We start from the raw sequence: 13,132 nt of genomic DNA on the forward strand, positions 1-13,132 counted from the left end.
TCATCCTCCTCCTCCTTCATCGTCATCAATATAAACAAAATGTCTCAAGTCTGTAGCTTTTCATGCCCTGCTCTCATGGTGACCTCAGTTTTGATACCCCTCCACTTCCGTGCTTGAGGTGAGTCCTGTCAATGTCGTCAGTGTCAGCAGATTCATGGAGGGCTGTTGTTTGAGGGACGTAGTGGCGGTCTCCACTCTGGGAGGGACGCTCATTCAGTCTGGCTCTGCGACTAAGCCATTATTGTCGTTAGTAGGGCGCTTAGTAGGTTGTGTCCTAAGTATGTTAGAACAGGCACCACTGAACACCACCGAAGTGACTCAGCAGCAGTGCAGGGTCTCCTCTGGTGTGTGGCCTCCTGGCGACCTAACATCGATGGTTCCCTGGGGACTGCCGACGCTGGAACTGCAACGGATGAACCCGGGTGTGGCCGTGTATGGGGGAATCTAAATGAGGAGCATGGGAGTAATGTCACTGAAATGGTGCAGATGATGGGGCAGCAACAAAAAAAAAAAGACAGCTGACAGGTCAGGATGTCAGTGAAGGGCTGTCACCTCATTGAGATAAGACAGAGCTTACAGGTCAGGATGTCAGGGAAGGGCTGTCACCTCACTGAGATAAGAAAGAGCTGACAGGTCAGGATGTCAGTGAAGGGCTGTCACCTCACTGAGATCAGACACAACTTACAGGTAAGTGAAGGGCTGTCACCTCACTGAGATCAGACACAGCTTACAGGTCAGGATGTCAGTCGTCACTGTGTTTGGACGTCTTCATCTGGGGGTTGCATTACTTTTTCATCAGCAAAATCGTTACGCCATTGAAGAAAACACAAACGGTAGTAACATCAAACTGATGCCACACTGATCTCATTTCACCAAGGGTCAGCAGTCAAGGGGTTAAAGGCTGTAAAACATTCTGCAGAAACAACGTTCAGTTGAGCACATACATGGGGGAAAGAACAATCACAAACACACACAAACAAGCACACACAAATCACACAAATAACCAGAAGTTCAAGAAGCATCTTCGTCAGGAAGATGTTGGGCAGAACAGAAGGGAGTACAAAGACTTTAAACTGGGCTGCGGAATCCATGTGAGGGACTGAGAAGAGCTGTTTGTGCCATGCTACTGGGTAAAGATAGAAGAAAGAGAGCTGACCTTGGGACTTTTGTTTCTTCAAGGAATTGTTATCACTCTGGAATCAGCAGCTGAGCATCTTAATATTTCGTTACACAGTTTGTGAAATCTTCACATTGTAATGTTGGCAAACTCTCTTCCAAATCCTTTCACTGTAGTATCACCGCAAGTAGAAAGTATAAAAAGATTCAGACCCTTGAATTGAATTCAGGTCTGTGACCAAATCATGATACAAAATGCATCCAACTGTCACCAGCTTCCATTTTCATACAGAAGCATCACATGTGCATTTTAGAAAGAAAAAAAATATTAGCTTCTCTTTCTTTCTCACCCTGTTGGAAACATTAGTTAACTGAACGTGCAAATGCTGTTGGTGGATCAGGTAGGTTGGGGACAAACAGTAGTTTGTTTTGGCAAAATGCCAATGAAGATTGTGCATTTTGCATCCCTTACAAACATCTGTCCATGGTTTGAGGAGACAGTGTATATTGGATAGAAACATAAGGCTAGGAAAAAGACCCAACTAACTGGTTATTTTTCAAGCCCAAATCCTGCACCCAACGATGCCCTTAATTTGCCCCTACCGTGTAGAATGCCATCTTCTCTCTAGTTATCAGATTATGCCCCCTCTACACTCCTCCCAGTTTCAGCTTCTCAAGGAGGCGTCACTGCATTCAGGCAAATCCATATGTGCAACACCACATCAGTAAGGCAGATGCCTGACAGCAGCATAACCCAACACACTGATACTTGTCAGGCCTTGAGCGCATCCATGTATATTTGTGTACCTAGCTGAGTGGATTTTTTTTCAACAGAATTTTGTCAGAGGACAACGTTCTGTTGCCATGGATTCTTTTTCAGTGTGCCAAGTGTATGCCGCACATGGGACTTTGGTTTATCAATTCATCTGAATGACAAGACGCTCTGTTTGATTTTCCAATCAAACGTGGGAGAAAGGGCGAGAGCAGGATTCAAACCCACACCCTCACGAACTCTCTGTATTGGCAGATGAGCATCTTATCCGCACGTGACTCTGGTTGTGGAAGGTTAAAACAGCGGAAGGAAAGAATGGAGTCCCGCCTTCTAATGGCCGAGCCCTAGACACAGCAGCTGTGGGACCTTGAACATTTTTTTTTTTTTTAAGAAAACCAATAGGATCTTGGTTTGAAAAGATGTAGTATGTTCACTGATGGTTTCCCAAATGTCCTGTGGAGGAAAAGTGTGTGCTGTGTGGTGGAGCGGGAGCAGCAGACTGCACCATCTTCCAGGTGAGATGGAAAGACAGAAGTGGAGGAGGACCAACACCAAGCCAAATCCACTGACACAGCTGAGAAATCAACTACTGACAGATTCTGAGAAGAACGTCGGATCCATGCAAGTTTCATTACCAAATTCAGTGAGGAATGGCATTCACGTGATGGAAATATGTAGTAACAGAAATCGTAAGAGAAAAAAAAAAGCAAAAAAAAAGAAAAACATCAGCTGGCAGCGTACACCCCCCACCCCCCCCTCCAGGTACAAGAGGTAATATATAAGGATCTCAGATAAGAAGATAAAGAAGTTTCTCCCAGTCACTGGACAGATGATTATCCTGCCAGAGTAAATGGATGCCATTACCCATTACATCGGATCCAGAAATTCGTGGCATCCAAGCTACATCGAAAGAATCACAGAGACTGTCAGGAAATGTTCACAGCAAAGGCTACTGTGAAGACCAGACCTTCAGGCATACTGGTACTGACCAGTTTGCATGTGACTGGCAGTTAGTGCACGTTTTATGCAGAAGGTGCTTGGAAGCTGTGAGGACGGCAACAGGAACTGGGGTAAGTAGGAATATAAAGAAAACAAGAGAGGCAAAGCCTTCAAGACTCACTTGTGATACACTTTTAAAAAAAAATCCAAGCTTTTTATGTATTGAGTATAATTTCAAAATGTAATGTTTAAGATGAGAAAGATCAGTTTAAAGCAAATTAACTCCCCTAGCATTAATTACAGAATATTTTCCCTTTTTTTCCTGTCTGCACCAAAACGTTTGCAAAATAAATAAACCTTCCATGCTTAGCAAAAGAAGTTCCTGTTTGAACAAAAAATGATAATAATGACTGCTCTAGTTGTTGGGTCAGAATATCAGATCAAAGTGCCAAGTTTAGAGAATACAAAAAATATAAATATAACAGTAAATGCAGTTTGCATATAATTAGGCTTCATTTTATATTTTTTTTGTGCCCATCCCAGAGGTGCAATATTGTTTTAAACAAGATGACTGGAAAGAACTGAATTTTTCCTATTTTTATGCCTAATTTGGTGTCAACTGACAAAGTATTTGCAGAGAAAATGTCAATGTTAAAGTTTACCACGGACACACACACATACACACAACCGAACACCGGGTTAAAACATAGACTCACTTTGTTTACACAAGTGAGTCAAAAATGAAAGGAAAAAAAGTTCCAGTGGACAAAGACTGGCATGATTTCAGTTCACTTTCTCAAGGAGGCGTTACTGCATTCGGACAAATCCATACTGACCACATCTGCTGGGCAGATGCCTGACCAGCAGTGTAACCCAACGCGCTTAGAGACCAGCCGTCGTGGCCGCGAGGTGGTTAGCGTCGCGGACTGTTGGCTGGGAGGACGCGGGTTCGAATCTCAGAAGAGGTGTTTTTTTCGGGCTGCGGCCGGCTCCTACCCAGAGTTGAGTGTGCTGTGGGCTTAAATGGGGAGACTGGGACCACACAGTCGAGTGTCATCCACTTCAAGGATGCGTCTTTGGGTGTGTTGCTCTAATTACCTGACCAACACTGCAAGTGTCTGTATCTCTCGGGCCTGGTTGACGCCGGGATATCATTATGACAGGAAGCGTAGAGTACAGCCTTGTCATGTAGTCCCAAACCAAAATGGACCTCCATAGCAACATCGTCATCGTCATCCTCCTTCACCATCATCAATATAAACAAAACAGTCCCAAAGTCTGTGGCCTTTCATGCCCTGCTCTCATGGTGACCGGCCTCAGTTTCGATACCCCTCCACTTCTGTGCTTGGGGTGAGTCCTGTCAATGTCGTCAGTGTCAGCAGATTCATGGGGGGCTGTTGTTTGAGGAACGTAGTGGCGGTCTCCACTCTGGGAGGGACGCTCACTCACTCTGGCTCCGCGACTAAGCCATTATTGTCGTTAGTACGGGGCTTAGTAGGTGGTGTTCAAAGTACGTAAAATCAGAACAGGCACCACTGAACACCACCGAAGTGACTCAGCAGCAGTGCAGGGTCTCCTCTAGTGTGTGGCCTGCTGGTGACCTAACATCGATGGTTCCCTGGGGACTGCCGACGCTGGGAGTGTGATGAACTAACCCAGGTGTGGCTGTGTTTGCGGGACTCGGAATGAGCGGCGTGGGAGCAATGCCACTGAAACGGTTCAGATGACGGGGCAGCCAAAAAACAAACAACAACAACAACAACAAAAACCCAATGCGCTTAGACCCTGATGGAAATGAAATGAACTAAGATAGACAAGTAAATGAAATTAACTGAAATATAGACAAAAAATATATGAATAATGATAATAAAAACAAAAGTGGTAAAATATTCAAATGAATAAATAAGTGTAAATAAACACGCACATGCACACACACACACACACACACACACACACACGTGACATGAACAACAGATATAGTGCAACAAATATGTAGTCTCACGCGTGAATGTGTGTGTTGAGCGGGGAACGGGAATGGGGAATGTAGATGTGTGTCAGTGTGATTGTTCACATCTGCAATTTGTATTATTGTCTTGTGTTGTTTTTCATTTGCAGAGGTATATTATTATGCACTACTGTACAAATATTGTTTCATGTAAGGCGCTCAGAGCCCATAATATGGGGAGTTTGCGTCATATAAGTACTATTTGCTATTCAGTGATATTATTTATTATGAAAGTACAAACAAATATGCACAGGACACTGCACGTAAAAGCACATGAGCACCGACATAACACACACACACACACACACACACACACACATACACACACACACATTGTCAACATCCCCCATTCCCCACTCTCTCTCTCTCTCTCTCTCTCTCTCACACACACACACACACACACACACACACACACACACACACATGCGCGCGCGCACATTCCCGGTATTTTCCGTCGCTCCGACAATGTCCCCCTCCCCCCCCCCCCCCCCCCCACACAGGTACAAAGTGGCTAAACTTATAGCTGTAGCAATCTTGTGATTCAGTGGGTGTGGTCTGCTGTAGAATCAAACGTAGATGAATCTGCAGTTCGTGTCATTCTGGTGGATAGGAGAGGGAGGGTACAATAAACGCTGATTAGTTCAATATTGTTTATTTGTTGTTGTTTTTTTATTTTATTTTAATTTTTATAACTGTGTATTCTAAAATGACGCTTGCATACGTGTATGAAGGCTATGTCATGGCAGCTGGTGAGTGTGGTGGAAGGGGAACCTTTAGGTTGGTGTTGTGCGTGCGGCGTGAGAGAGTGTGTGTGTGTGCTTTGCTTGTGGGATCGAAGTTGTGTGTGTGTGTGTGTGTGTGTGTGTGTGTGTGTGTGTTTGTGTGTGTGTGTGCCGTGCGCCGGTGTGTCAGTGTGTGTGTTGGTGTGTGTGTGTGTTATATGTAGACCTATATAATTATAGCAACGGGAAATCCAACAGTCGATGAAACCTGATAAGAGCCATTCAGCTCAGTGGCAAGAACAGAACAACTTGAAGGCTGACTGCAGGCATGAAGCGGGTTTCTCTCGATGAAAATCGAATCGTTTTGTGTTGTGACCTGCGTATGTTCGTGTACCCGTACACAAGGTGCGTAAGTATAACACGACCTTTTTTTTTTTTCACTGGGCACGTAATTGATGCACGGTTTATTGTTTGTAGAGGGCTTAAGGCCGTACCATGTTCGTTGGGTTTGGCACTCCAAAATGTCTCCATCATCATCATAATCATTACAGAAACTAAGCAAGACATGTTCTGTTCAAATCAATGTAGCGTTGATCACCATCATCATGAGTCATCAGTCGATGGTTATCATCTCAAGTATGTGTAAAAAGGTGTTGTTTGTTCTATTGGAAGAGAGAGAGGGGAACAGAGGGAGATATAGGATCAACTAATCATGCACTCACTCACTCTCTCCTCACATCAATAGCAGGGCCACATGGAGTGGTTTTTATAGAGTGTTTACTTTACAATACAGCACACAATAAAAAGATCATCCTACACCTAAAGCAGCACCTATAAGCAGCACCTGTTGTGTTTCTTTCATTGTATCAATATATACACATAAGAAACTAAATGTGGATTAACAAGATCTATTTATTGAAGAGAACGTTAAGTTGCCATCTTTCTGTCTAGTCCCCAACCAATCATATTTTAGATAAACAATGATAACATGCATAAGGGAAGTAATTCAAATGTCACATCTCCCTTCTTCAGTATAATGTTCATTAAATCTACATCTCCCTTCTTCAGTATAATGTTCATCAATGTCACATTTCCATTCTTCAGTATAATGTTCATCAATTTCACATCTCCATTCTTCAGTATAATGTTCATCAATGTCACATATCCATTCTTCAATATAATGATCATCAATGTCACATCTCCATTCTTCAGTATAATGTTCATCAATGTCACATCTCCATTCTTTTTATACTTTTGAACAAATTAATATAAACATTTCTACTATGCTTATGAATAAATTTTGAACTATTATAACATTCATTATTCTTTTATAAGGTATTGCTGAAATGGCAATTTTTATAATGACAAACATTTGATATTGCTTTGCTTTCCTTTTTTTTTTTTTTTTTTTTTTTTTTTTAAACACAGTAAAATATCGGATGATAATAAATATTTGGATCTTGAACAGAAACCAAAGAATTTATACTGTACTCCAAATAAAAATTTAAAAAATCATTCATTCTGTCACTGTCAGGCACTCTCACATTTTTACCACCACTTCTTGTTAAAGAAAATAATCATTCAGTCTTGCAGGCATTTTCACATTTCTACCACTCTTTGTTGTTTTGTGTCTGGTGTCTTGCTTTTCTGGTGAATTTTCTTCACATGTTTTGTTTGTTTGCTGGGGAACAAATCGATTGTTTCTGTCATCATCATTGTCACTATCACTTTCTTCTAAATGAGTATAGTATTTGTCATGTTTTGTTTGTGAGCTATTCTTTTGTGTGCTTTCATGTGTGGTTGACACTGTCTTTTGTTTGGAGTTGTCTGGGTTCATACTCATTTTCTCATTTACCTTTATCAGATCTCTTCTGTTTCTTCTCAATGTACTTTTCTCTGTTTGAACATAATATGATCTGGGTGTTTTTGCTGCTTTTACAACTCTTCCTGGTATCCAACCATTGTCATTCACATAGACTTTATCATCTGGTTTGAGTTTTGATAACTCCTTTGCTCCTTTGTCATAGTAGTCTTTTTGTTTCTTTTGTTTTTCTTTCAACTCTTTCTTGACTTTGTTTGATTTTTTCCTTTTGTGTTGCTTTGTTGGAACACTGAGTCTTGTTCTGAGTGTTCTGTTCATGAGTATCTCTGCTGGCGATGGAAGTGTACTGTTTATTGGTGTGGATCTGTAGTTCAGTACTGCCAGATACACATCTTGTCCACTGTCCCTAGCCTTTTTGAACAATTTTTTTAGTGTTTGTACCATTCTTTCTGCAAATCCATTTGATTGAGGATATTTGGGACTAGATGTAACATGTTTGAATTCCCATTTTTGTGCAAACATGTGAAACTCCTCACTTGTATACTGTGGACCATTGTCTGAGACTACTTCTTCAGGTATGCCTTGTCTGCTGAATATGGATTTCATGTATGTAATGACAGTTTTGCTTTTTGTGTCTGGAAGTAGTGCAAATTCAATGAATTTTGAATGATAATCTGCAATAAGCAAATAATCATGTCCTTCCCAAGTGAACAGATCTGTTCCTACTTTTTGCCATGGCTTTTCTGGTATATCATGATTCAGCAAAGGTTCTTTTTGTTGTTTGTTTCTGTACTTTATGCATGTTGCACACGTTGTGACAATGTTTTCAATTTGTTTATTCATGCCTGGCCAAAACATGTTTCTTCTTGCTCTGTTTTTACATTTCTCTATGCCTAAATGGCCCTCATGAATCCTTTCAAGCATTTCTGACTGCATTGATTTTGGAATTAGGATTCTGTTTGCCTTGAAAATTAGACCATCAATGACAGTTAGTTCTTCATTGTACTGAAAGTACTGTCTGATTTCTGCTGGTATATTTATTTTATTTGCAGGCCATCATTTGTATATTTGTTCTTTGAGCATGACAAATTCAGGATCTTTGTTTGTTTCTTGTCTCATTTCTTCCAGTTTGTAATCTTTCACTTTTATATTTTCCAAAAGTGTGTTTACATGTATTCTGAGAATTTCCTCTTCCTCTGACTTTTTTGTTTGATACTGTGACTCTGTTGCTGTTGCTCTTGACAGTGTGTCTGCAACATACATTTCTTTTCCAGGTCTGTATGTTATGTCTAAATCATATCTTTGCAATCTCAACATGAGTCTCTGTATTCTGGGTGGACATCTGTTTAGTGGCTTTGACCAAATGCTTTCAATTGGTTTGTGATCTGTTTCAACCTTGCATTGTTTGCCATATATGTACTGATGAAATTTTTCGCATGCAAAGACAATAGCAAGTGTTTCCTTTTCTATCTGTGCATACTTTTGTTCTGTTTCTGTAAGTGCTCTGGAAGCATATGCAACAGGTTTTTCATTTTGCAGAAGTGCACATCCAAGACCAATGGAAGATGCATCTGTAGTGATTTTGACTGGTTTGTTTGGATTGTAATGAGCAGTATGGGAACTTTAGTCAACATTTCCTTTGTTTTCTGGAATGCTTCCTCTTGTTCATGATTCCATTGCCAATCTGCTTTTTTCTGCAAAAGTCTGCGCATTGGTTCAGTGTAATCAGCCATCTGTGGAAAAAATTTTCCAAGATAATTTATCATCCCAAGATATCTTTGCAGATCTTTTTTGCATTTTGGTGAAGGCATGTTTGTAATGGCCTCAATCTTCTGTGGATCTGGTTTAATACCATCTTTGTTGATGATATGACCAACATATCTGATTTCCTTTCGTGAGAATTCACACTTCTTTTTCTTCAAGGTAAGATTTATCTTTTTTGCTCTCTCAAGAGTTGCTTTCAAAACATCATCATGTTCTTGTTGTGTGCGTCCTGATATCAGAATGTCATCAACCCAATTTTCAACTCTTGGAATGTCACTAAACAGCTGCTTGATTGTTTTGTGGAACACTTCACTAGAGCTAGCGAGACCCATTCGTAATCTTTTAAAAATGTATCTGCCAAATGGTGTCTGCATACAGCACAGCTTTGAGCTTTCCTCATCTAAGGGTATTTGCCAGAATCCACTTTGTGCATCTAGTTTTGTGAAGTATTCTGCTCCATCTAATTGTGCTGTAACTTCTTCAACTGTTGGCATGGCAAAATGCTCTCTTTTGATAGCTTTATTGAGATCTTTGGGATCCATACAAATCCTCAAAGTTTTGTCAGTTTTTTCCACCACCACCATGCTACTAACCCAATCTGTTGGACCTTCCTGTTTTTCAATGACACCTAGTTTTTCCATTCTGTCTAATTCTTCTTTGATTTTACCTTTCAATGCAAAAGGTACTTTTCTAGGAGGCTGTATGACAGGTGTGACTGTTTTGTCCACTTGAATGTGATGTGGTTTACTGAGACACCCTAATTCTTGAAATATTTCAGGGTAATCTGTTTGCACAGTGTCAGCATCAACAGTCAAGATTTGAATTATATTCAACTCTTTTGTTGATTCAAGTCCTATGAGCGCTGACTGATTTGTGTCTACCACAAAGAATTTGAGATTTTTGCCCATTACATCAATTTGACATGTGCCTGCAGTTTTCAGTGTGTTCCCTGAGTAACTGGTCAGTTTTGTTTTAGTCTTTTTTAGTGTAGGTTTTGTTGTGAATTTGTTGAATGTCTTTAGTGGCAAGATGTTTGCTTGAGCACCTGTATCAATTTTAAATTTGATACTTTGATTTTGAACATCTGCAGTGACAAACAATTCTTTTCCTTCTATTTTTGCTTTTGTATCTTTCACCTCTCCTACACTGTATTCGCTCTCTGAATCTGTATCTGAATCAGTTTCTGTGTCACTCTCAGTGCTTGATTTTTTATCATGCATGCCATGTATATTTTTTGTTTTTGTTTTACAGCATTGTTTGAAATGATTGTATTTTGAACACTTTGTGCATTTTTTTCCAAATGCTGGGCACTTTCTTTTGCATGTGTGTATCCACATCTTGTGCATTTGATTTCTTTATCATCTTTTTCCTTTGCTTTGTCATGTTGCTTTTTGTCTTTTTCTTTCTTGTAACTGGTTCTGTGATTATGTCTTTTAATTTTGTGAACATTTCATCTGATGTTGTCATTTTTGGCATTTGTGATTTGGAACTTTCATGTGCTCTGCATATTTCAGTGCATTTTTCTAATGATAGATCTTTGATTTCAAGTAATTTTTGTCTAACAACATCATCATTCACTCCCACAACCATTCTGTCCCTAATCATTCTATTTTCTAGCTGATCAAAGTTACAAGTCTTGGCAAGTATTCTCAGGTCTGCTACATATTCTTCAATACTTTCTGTGTTGTTCTGTGATCTCTTGTTGAACACAAAAGTTTCATAAACTTCGTTGGTTTCACCGACAAAAAATTCTTCATATTTTTTCATGACAGTGTCAATGTTTTCTTTTTCATCGTCGTTCACAAACGAGAAACCGTCAATAAGTTCGGCTGCTTCTTCACCAACGCATGACAGAAAAACTGCACATCTGTATTGCGGAGTTTCGTTTTGCAATCTTGTGGCGACTTCGAAGTTTTTCCACGCTCTTTTGAAACGTTTCCATTCTTTGATGGACGATCCATTCTTAATAGCTAATTTTGCTGGTGGAGGAACATTACATGTAACCTGTCGTCTTCTTGATCTTGATGAGCTGCTCGCTGTTCGATAGTCTTCTTCTTCAGACATTGCTTTTCTTTTAAATCTTCAATCGATTCCTGAACGATCGTTCTAGCGTCCTTGGTCACTAACGTCACAACGTGCTAGCAGCTTCCAGCAACAACGGTTTTACAGCTTCGTTTTTATTTCGCAACGATAATTTTCCGTTTAAAAACTCACGATCTTGTTACTGGATCCCACTTCTGACACCATGTTGAGTTTCTTTCATTGTATCAATATATACACATAAGAAACTAAATGTGGATTAACAAGATCTATTTATTGAAGAGAACGTTAAGTTGCCATCTTTCTGTCTAGTCCCCAACCAATCATATTTTAGATAAACAATGATAACATGCATAAGGGAAGTAATTCAAATGTCACAGCACCTATAAGCAGCACATAGTAAAAGTTCACCCTACACCTAAAGCAGCACCTATAAGCAGCACATAGTAAAAGTTCACCCTACACCTAAAGCAGCACCTATAAGCAGCACATAGTAAAAGTTCACCCTACACCTAAAGCAGCACCTATAAGCAGCACACCTGGAACACAAACACACAACCAAAACCAGATAAAATCTCAAATATCTGGACATCACTGACATAAAAGGCCTATACCCTCTCAGCACCTTTCATCGCATGTCCACCAGTACGCACTCCTCTCACACATAGATCTATGTGAGGAAATATAAGCTTCATCAAGCTTACCTGCCACCAGCAGTGACATACCAATTACCATACTGTGTACAAAACATATCACTGACCAATACAACCCTGTGTTCCAACTCATGTTACCCATCATTCAATTAAACTGTGTGTTACCATTTCCAAACAAAATCTCTTAGCCTTCACAAAGTGTCCAACTGACACAAGTACATGTAAGGAAATTATTACTTCCAACATACCTCTGGTAAACAGCAATGTGCAACAACATAGCACTGACCCTCAATGCTCTCATAGTTTGCCAACTCACTAATCACATTACAATGTTCTTTCCCACTTTGTCTGAACAAAGTAAACCCCTGACACATAGCACAACTCCTACACATGTTACCACAACAACCAACAAATCAAACATGTGTTCCACAACACTTGCTGTTACCCCCATGTGCACACACACACACATGAAAAAACCCTCAACACACACTGACAGTGTGTTAGCCCATAGATCTGTTCAGTTCACACTGAACCAACACCACCTACTATATACAAAGCAAGTAAGTAATACATCAAAAATACAGACCAAGATATCTGTAACCAAATAGAAAGGGGGGGGGGGGGGACTCAAAAGATTTAGGCCAGTACTTCTCTCAGTGGGTAGCTTTCACACATTAACCCCTTTTCTTTCCACAAGCCACAAGATCAACTTAAACTGGCTGTCCACTGACATAAAACATAGTTTCCCAACACAACTAAGTTATCAACACAACATAAAACCATTACAAGTCATGTACTCACAGCCCAACAGGGATTTCCTTGTTCCTCACATCACTGGTCAGTCAGTCACCCTGTGTCAGTCAGTTCTTCTGGGAGACAGCTGAGAACTGGCTGTGCTGACTGGTTTTATCCCTTCCCACAACATACTATGCAAGCTACAACACTCCCCAATTGGATGAACCAAAGTAACCAATCTTGGCTGGTCTTGGAGTTGAGAGACTGATTGACATATCCGCTATTCCTATGTTGGTTTCCTCTTTCAACGCGGTTTGATCTGATTCGCCAACAAAACCTGCTTGTGTATACACACGGTGACGCCAAGTCTAACATTTAACGTCACAAAGAGAAGGGGGTGGGGGGTGGGGGTGAGGAAGACACAACATCAGAGCATCATGCCGACCGGGTCGAGGATAGATTCTGCATAAATTCCCCCTAGCTTCATCCCGAAGTCCTGCCATCCACCTCGGCTGCGTTCGTGGAGCGGGAGATGGGGAACGACTTGAAAGACAGGCCGCCACA

General features: G+C 40.6%; 1 protein-coding gene across 1 annotated transcript in view; it reads left to right on the forward strand.

The window, feature by feature from the left end:
- Positions 1-5,843: 5,843 nt before the first annotated feature.
- LOC143296374 (TNF receptor-associated factor 3-like) overlaps positions 5,844-13,132 on the forward strand; it is a 60,782-nt gene continuing 53,493 nt past the window's right edge. Inside the window, exon 1 of the mRNA XM_076608250.1 lies at positions 5,844-5,959. The gene's annotated coding sequence lies outside the window, so the exon portion shown is untranslated. The remainder of the gene's footprint in view (positions 5,960-13,132) is intronic.

Source organism: Babylonia areolata, chromosome 21 (genome assembly GCF_041734735.1).
Source record: "Babylonia areolata isolate BAREFJ2019XMU chromosome 21, ASM4173473v1, whole genome shotgun sequence".
Classification (NCBI taxonomy): Eukaryota; Metazoa; Mollusca; class Gastropoda; order Neogastropoda; family Buccinidae; genus Babylonia; species Babylonia areolata.